Source organism: Neomonachus schauinslandi, chromosome 3 (genome assembly GCF_002201575.2).
Source record: "Neomonachus schauinslandi chromosome 3, ASM220157v2, whole genome shotgun sequence".
Classification (NCBI taxonomy): domain Eukaryota; kingdom Metazoa; phylum Chordata; class Mammalia; order Carnivora; family Phocidae; genus Neomonachus; species Neomonachus schauinslandi.
Genome location: NC_058405.1, coordinates 141,105,267 through 141,114,224, shown reverse-complemented (window position 1 = coordinate 141,114,224; position 8,958 = coordinate 141,105,267).

Here is an 8,958-nt window from a genome sequence, read left to right as displayed (position 1 = left end):
ATCGAGCCCTGCATTGGGCTCCCTGCTCAGCAGGAAGCCTGCTTCTCCCTCTCCCACTCCCCCTGCTTGTGTTCCCTCTCTCATTGTGTCTCTCTCTGTCAAATAAATAAATAAAATCTTAAAAAAAAATAAAATGGAAAAGAAAAATGAAACTAGAACTTGGATCATCCGAGTCCTGGTTCAAGGACCTTTTTGTTCTACCCCAATGTATTCCTCTGGTGTTCACAAGAACACAAATGCTTCAGAAAATTTCTGATGCCAAGAAAAGGCTCTAACTATCCTTTGTACAAGAGTGAGCATATAAATGTGGGTGTGGATGTATGGATGTCTTTTGTGTTTTGTAAGAATTTAATTTATAGATCAGCACCTCTGTTCATCAGTACAAGTCCTCATCTCTAACTCAGAGCAACTGAGTAGTAATGAGCATCAAAAGTAATCATTCCATATGAGGAAATAGAGGGTTATTCAGCTATTAGGATCAGGAAAATTTGCCCGGTTGGCTCCCCACTTCCTGACGGATATTGATTCAATTGCAAAACTGCAAAGATGTGGCTGTTTCACCTCCATTTAAAGTAATTAGAACTAGTGAGAGAATGTCTTATTGTCATACCTATTGCTAGTTTTCACAATTACCATGAACTTCTGGGAAGGGATAAAGGGGAAACCCATGTTGACCTCTGGCAGGCCAGACTGTGGTAGCAATCAACCACAGAGCTCATAGGATACCACTTCCAGTAAGTTTTTCTCATTTATTTTTCCATAAAATTATGATGTAATTCATTATCTTAGCATTGACCTATAACTATGGTGTTGAGCAAAATGTGTAAGATCTGAAGTCAGAAAACTCCTCAGAAGTATTCACAGCAGCAGGTCTCCATCAACTTGCCCTGAATTGAAAAAAAGCAAACTAAAAGCCAGGGCATGCTCCCCTCCCAGGAGAAACTTCAACATCACAAGATATGGTAAACAACAGCACTCAAATTTAACAAAATTCCAGGGGGAAAATGGATAACTCCACCCTCTGTAAGTGCCACAGGAAACTTTGAAAAGCTTGCAAAGTCCTGCATGCCCCACTCCATGCTGTTTAAAAATCTCCTAAGTTTTTTTCTAAACTTTAATTCAAACAATTTTATCTAGCTGTGTCTGTGTCTTTCTGTCAACCTTACCATGATGTTGGTAACGTGGTGTGGTAGCCATGGAGTCGGGTTGGGTGTAGTAGGCATAGGGGATAGAATGGATTAACATGTCAATACTGTTTGTGTCTTGTGTCCAAGTGATGAGATTACAGGTGATTTCTATTTTCCTTTTGCTTGTTTTTACTTTGTGATTTTTCTAAAATGAATACATATTACTTGCATAATTTTAAAGTTATTTAAAGCCAGCTTTGAAACAATGTGGATAGTAGGACAACGAGTTTGATTTGGTACCAATATATACCATATATAAACCAACTTAGTTGTGGTTAATGTCTTTGGTGAGATTTTTTATTTCTTCTATGTATTTTAAAATTTATAATCATGATAATGCCAGTACGTAGACTCACAAGGGTGTCCTCATACTTGGAAATGTTAGAAATCACCATGTAGGTTCTGGTCACTCAAAGTGTAGATCACTGACCAGCATTGTCGACATCACCTGGGAAGTGTAGAAACTCAGGCTCCACTCCAGAACTAATTCACTTAGCCTCTGCCTTTTAGTAAGATCTCAGGTGATTTGTATGAACATTAAATTTTCACAAGTATTTGTGTGGTTAAAAATTCACTACCCAGAGAACTTTTCCCCCCCTCTATGTTATCAAGGCTCTTTGGTGTCTGTCTTAAATACTGATTGGCAAACAAATGCTGCTCTAATTGAAAGTGATTAAACTCTGACAATGGACATTTGGTCACTTCTGGGTTTTAGATAAGATTTATTCTCTGTGATATTTTGAGAAAAAATATACATACTTTAAAAGATTATACATGGCCTTTCTGGAAGATGGAGCAGATGGAAGGCAGGAACAGGTGTGAGGAGGAAGAAACTTTGGCTATAATTAACCCTCGGCGGTGATGGAGATAGGAGGTACTCAGAGTTATGAAAGTCACAATGGCGGGGGGCAGTTAGAGGTAGATATGTTCTTCCTCATCGCATCAGTTTTGTTTACCACTAATTGTCTGATTATGAAAGGATTTAGTAATAATTTACACCTATATGTAGCTTTAGATTTGATAAAGAATTTTACAAATTTTATTTTTATCACTACCCAATGGGATAAGCATTTTAATCAGGAGAACTGTGATTCAGAGATGTTGACATCTGGCTAAATACTGGAGAGCTAATCAGTGATGAGACCATGGGTTAAACCTTCCTTCTGTACCCATAGCCAATTCTAAATAAGGAAGAACCATTCTTAGGACTTCCCCTCCTCCCAGGGTCTCCGTCTATGGCTCTAATCCTATTTCCTCAGCCATGTGTCCTTCTCACCTACCTAAGCTGGGGACTGTGTGTGGTGCTAGGCAGAGAGCAAGGAAACACATGTCCCCATCGACAAGGAGCTCACAATCTGGACAGACTGTCCTTTCTGCATTTTATGTTTATTTCATTCAGTATGTCAAATATTCATGTTATCGTCTTATAAACATGACATACCCCACACTGGGTAAGGGCTCATCCTGGGAATCACTTTTCCTCAATCACTAGCTCAAAAACTTATTTTGTGACAGGCCCAGGGACTTACCTTATATATAAGCCAGCGTGTTTATATTAAATAAGTGAGTCCATTTTCATCAGAATACTTTTTCCCTTTTCATTGTGATATCAACACTTATTCACAGAAAACAGGAATAGAATTTCCCACACTAACAACTCTGAACCATTTTAAATGGAAATCCCTCCTGATTATGTAGCTTGTCTCGGTTCTGAAGGGCTGCACCCCAGAGAGCGGAGAACGCGTTAGCCTGCAGTGCTGTTCCCAGTGGGAAATGACTGCTCAATATTGACACCAGAGTAGCAGGTTTTACTGCTCTGTGTACTTGGTCACTGGACTCATTAAGATCACTGAAAGGTTTTAGTTAAAAACAAAAACGCAGCGCCTTCAATAATGAATGCTTTCATGAAAATAACAGCTTTTTCATGTTAACTAGAAAATGTTATTAAAATTTTGCCTTAGAACTGAGTACTCTATGCACACAGAGTTGTTTTTTTTTTTTCCCAACCTCATCTGCCTGTATTTACTCATTTTGGTCAGTGATCTCAGATATGACCTTTATGGGCAGCAAAGCAGAGTGGTTAGAGTATGGCATCTAGAACTCTATTTCCTGAGCTTGAATTGAGATTCTGCCAAGTATTAGCTACATGCTCTCAGGCAAGTTACTTAACCTCATCATGATTCAGCTCACTCATCTGTAAAATGGGAATAATGATGGGATCTCAGTGTTGTCATGAGGACTAAATGAGATCATATATCCATGCTGCTTAGGACAGTGCCTAGCATATACTTACCACTCTATATGCACTAGCTGCTATTAAGTTATACCTTTTCTGGAATTGGGGTCTAAGCAACTTCCCTCATTTCCATATTATCTATGTGATAGTGCAAGTCTTTCCACCTACAGAAAAGGATGACACAGTAGATACAGTACTGAACAAGGAATTAAGAGATATGTGTTGGCAGCTCTAATTCTCTTAATTAGCTTGGGGATCTTGGGTAATTTCTTAGCCTTTCTGAGATGCAGTTCCTTGTTTTGAAAAGAGGAGGTTAGAGTAGTTAATCTCAGAATTCCCTTCCAGTTCCAAGTTTCAGTGATTTTGAATTTTTGTGTAGGGCTCTATTTAGGATTAAAAAGAAAGGGTCCATATGACTCATAATTGCTAATAATTGCACATATAATAATTCATATTTGAAGCTGAAAGGAAAACCATTTTAAATTGATTTAGTTAACAGCCAAGAGCTCTTGCTTATCAAAGTCTATTCCAATTATTTGGTGCTTGTAACACTGGACACAGAGTCTACTGTATTAGGGCTAACTGGATCTCTTGTAAAACTCACTCCAGAGAACGGATATCTATGTGCTAAACCACACTTCCAGGAAAGTGTCTAAAATAACACTAGGAATCTGACCCTGAAATAGCAGGCCAGTGCTGTAACAGTTTCATGGCTCTAGGGTCCAGTGCAAGGCCAGAGCAGTCCAGCCAAGGGAGGCTGAATCATGGCCAATAGCTCATTATCCTGTGGGAGGAAGGGGGCTGTAATTGAAATAACCTGCTGCTCGGAGTCTTTGAAGACCCAGAGCCCTCACATGGTGTATTCAGCAGATGCTTTAGTTTGTGTGGCAGTGGGTTGTGTATGTGAATCTAATAAAATCACTCCTGACTTATATCAGGGCAGAAAGTCTTATAAATCTGCCATCCATGACTTTCAGTAACAATTGAAAGTGAAAGTCATATCCAAGCTAAATATGAAATGTAAGAGGTCATGTTTGTGGTCTTGATGTGGTTCCTAGCCCTCCTGGTACATTCATTCTAGGATATGTGTTCATTTGGAACTCCTTTAGTCTGTGATATTTGCATGAAAGATAGCCTGTTCACATTTTTTTTAAAGATTTTATTTATTTATTTGAGAGAGAGAGAATGAGAGAGAGCACATGAGAGGGGGGAGGGTCAGAGGGAGAAGCAGGCTCCCTGCTGAGCAGGGAGCCCGATGCGGGACTCTATCCAGGGACTCCAGGATCATGACCTGAGCCGAAGGCAGTCGCTTAACCAACTGAGCCACCCAGGTGCCCCTCCTGTTCACATTTGAGGGAAGCCTGACATGGTTTATAATTCTCACATGACCACCATCCCTCTAACCCACATAACCCCATATAAAACAAAGTGGGAAAAGAAATCCCTGTTGAGATGCTATGCTAAGTGACGACCACTGCAAAGTTACAAATTAGACCTTGGGGTGTTCTTGAAACAGGCATAAATGCAAATGCTAAATGTTCATCATTTAATTACTTTAATGGAGAATATTTTGCTAATGGTAAGAAAAAGAAAATATGAGTTGGGGAAAGGTCTATAGATCAACATTATCCAACAGAGTTTTCTGCAAAGATGGCAAGATCCTAGATCTGTGTGCTGTCCAGTATGGTAGTCACTAGCCATATGTGGTTATTGAACACTTGAGATATAACAAGGGTGACTGAGAAACTGATTTTTAAATGCTATTTAATTCTGACTAATTTAAATAATGTGGCTAGTGATTATTATTTTGGACAGGGTAGCTATAGATCCAACAAAGCAGGAAATCTGAGTTGTCACCAGTTAGTAAATAACTCTCACCCAACCCCTCTGCCATTATCTCCACTGGCTTTTCTCAAAAGCACTTAAAAAATTATATTAATTTTATACTAATTTCCAAACTTGGATTTGAGCAGTCTTGTGCAAATCTAGCTCCAAGGAAAATGATTAAGGTAGATGATGTCTGTTTTTCTCTCATGGCTTTTCTTACCATTAATATTCTCCTTCCTTTGATGCCTCTTACCTTTTTCTAACCATCAAGCACCAACCCAAGTCCCACCCCCCCACCTATGTTTTGCTCTACTGTTTATGAACTATTAGTTTATAATGTCCCCTAGGGGAATTTTCATTGCAGTATGTGACTACTGGAAACCAAACCATGTCTTTTGATACCCAGAGTAAGTGCTTTTCAAAGCATGGTCTGAGAACCCCTAACATTAGAGCCGTCTGGGAGCTGGGGGAAATGTATGTTGAAAATGTGGATTCCTGAGCCCCACCCCAGATATTCAAATTCCAAAATCTCTGGGAAAGGGAAGAAGGAGTCCTCTTCAGACCGGCCGAGTGGGTAAAAACACAGGCTCTGGAATCAGACTGCCTCAGTTTGAATTCTAGTTCCAGCCTCTATTCAGTGTTAAATTTTGAATAATTGACAAAACTTCTTTATAGTTCCACTTTCTTTCCTTTGAAAGGAAACTTAACTCAGGGTGTTGTGTGGAAAAAAACCAGTTGATATGTGTGAGGTGCTTAAAAGAGTACCTGGTACATATTAAGCACTACACACACACACACACGCACACACAAAATATATATTTTTAGAGAAAGAGAGAGCTAGCACTCAAATGTGCATGAGCAGGCGGGGCAGGGGGCAGGGTGGGGAGGGGCGGAGAGAGAATCTTAAGCAGGCTCCATGCTCATGTGAAGCCTGAGGAGGCGCTTGATCTCACCACCCTGAGATCATGACCTGAGCCGAAATCAAGAGTTGGACACTTAACCAACTGAGCCACCCAGGTGCCCCCATATCAAGTACTATATTAACCATCATTTCTATTACTTTTAGCAAACAATTTGAATAAGTCTTATATACACTTAAGTTTGAGAATTCCCAACCAAGGAAAATAGTGTAAACAGTAGAGGGATAAAGGAGCCCATGTTGTATGGTGGTAGCTCCTATCTTGTGTCTCTGTGTTTTCAGCTGTAAAATAAGATGGTGATATTTACTCAGAATTAAATGGATATAGAAAACAAATGTGAAAGCCTTTTACAGTTTATGTAAAGCTATACTAAGGTTTGCACGTGAGAATACCAGATTTGGGATTTTCACTGGAATGAGATGCATAGAAGCTATCAAATGGACAGTGTCACATTGGGTAACTGCAAGAAGGAAGAATCAAACCCACATACACAGGAGGGAGAAGTGGTATCCCCATGTGAGTGCAATTTGCAAATAATTGTGCTTATAACACATGAAGACTTTCAGAACAATTGTGCATGCCAGGTTACAAAGCCTTCCATTTCACAAATCACATACACCTGCCAATTGGGACAGGCACTTTTCCCCTTGTCAGCAAGCTGGAGTGAAAGCTTTGCTGATCATCCTCCTGCCAGCTAGAAAATGGATCTCACTATCAATTTATTCTGGAAGTGAGAAGCTCCTTGCCTCTGGGAGAGATTATAAAATGGAGTCATTTTACTCCTGACACCTTCAGAATCAGTTACTCCTTATGGGACAACTCAAGATCCATGTTCTGTGCCTTTGGCAAGAAAACATTTTCTACAAGCTACTGGCTAACACCTCACAGAGGAGTTTTATTTAAGGTCCATGTGGGACCAGAAAACGAAAACCAATAAATTGACACTTTCTAGAGAACACAAAATATCTCAAGACAGAAACTGGCAGACATTTTTTTTTCCTTTTCTTTCAGTATTATAAATCACTATTATTTTAAATGCATGATTGAATTCTGAAAGTAGCATACAGTAAGTTTTGACATTTTCTACCCTCTCAGTTTCTGAAATAGACATGTAAACTAGCTCATCTCTCATTTTATTTAGCATACTGTATTCCCTTCCCATTAAAGAAAACATGCATGCTTCCCTCTTTTGATATGAAATACATTTTTAAGAGACCCAGATGTCTATCAGGTAAGTATTTTTCTATGAAACATGTTTGTGCTTTACAGCTTCCTTCAGAAGAACAAAGATTGATCTAATTGCCCAGTATATTTGTTTCCAGAGGGCAGTTCAGTTCAGGCCTCCCTTGAGCATGGATCATCTAGCTGCTCAGAAATGGATTTGGGAAAATTGAACTGGGGGAGCCCCTGCTACAAAGGAGCCCTGTGAGCTCTGGTCAGCTCTGAAGCTGAGCCAAGTTGAGCCTCTGACATCTTGGGGAGATTGTTCTCTAAGCCTCATCAGAGAGTATTTCATTAGCCAGAAAGAATTTGTCAGTAGTTTTTACAACAGGCCCTGTCCTCCTGAAAGTCTATGAATAGAAAATCCACCAGATTCTGACTAGACTGAATAGGGTCAGTTGGGTACTCAAGAGGGTCAAATTGACAACTCCTGGGGCTGGTAAATGTCTTCACAGGCTTTAGGGCATGGACAACCAGATACTGAACATATCACTATTTATCTATTCTTCATACCAGATTGATGTTGATCCAGTTTTTTTTTCCCTCTCAATTTGGAGTTAACTTCCATTGCACGAACATTGAAATAAATGAACACAATTGTACAAATTTATTGACAGAGAAGCCTTTATTTACCCCCTTTTCAGCCTTTTTCTGCCTCCATAATAATTTCAAAGTAACTTGTTCTCCACTGTTACAGGAAAAGAGATATCAGCACCAAAAGTGAAGAGAAATATAAGCTATTATTTCTTGGCTTTTGAGCTTTCAGTGGCCCGGTCTCGATAATACGAGATTCATTTAAGGAAGTTTCAGAGGTACATCACTGTGCACTGTATTTTGTATTACTGGCTAACTTGAGAGCCCAAGCCCTCACATAAGTTTTTACCTAAAGTGTCTCTTTACCTTGAGGGAATTCAGGGACACCTTTGAACATCTAATAAAAGCAATGGACTCAATCCCTGATAAAACTTGTATGTACTAACAAAATTTTGGACATACTTTTAGGGGGTTTCTTGGACATCATGAAGGCATCCATCCAAAACAAACCTATTTTAAACCAAAATACTAAATGCAATATAGCCTAAAAAAAAATAGACTTTGGAATCTGATACCTAAATTGTACCTTGGCTCTGTTACTGGTGGTGTGATGTATTTTATCTAGACTTCAATTCTCTCATCTGTAAAATGAGTATAATAAAAGTACCATTTCCTAGAGGGTCTGTGAGGATGAGATGATATCATGCATATAAAAACACAGCATAGGCCTAGCACATAGAAAGCATTCAACTGAAGTTGATACTATTTCAATATTCATCATTTAAAAACAAACATGGATGGGATTCAAAAAAATTGAGAATTAGCCTACATGTTGGCATTCTCCTCTCATCTCATCCCAGAAGTTGTCCCAGAGGTAAAACAAAGTGAATTTGGAGAATAAAGCAGACAAAGATTGACGGAAATAATTGAAAATAGAGATATGGCTGAGGAATAAGGTACCATGCTGGAGAGAAAAGATGGGGAGGGTTTTAAGCCTTCCCCCCCCCCCCCGCATTATCCTGGCCACACGATA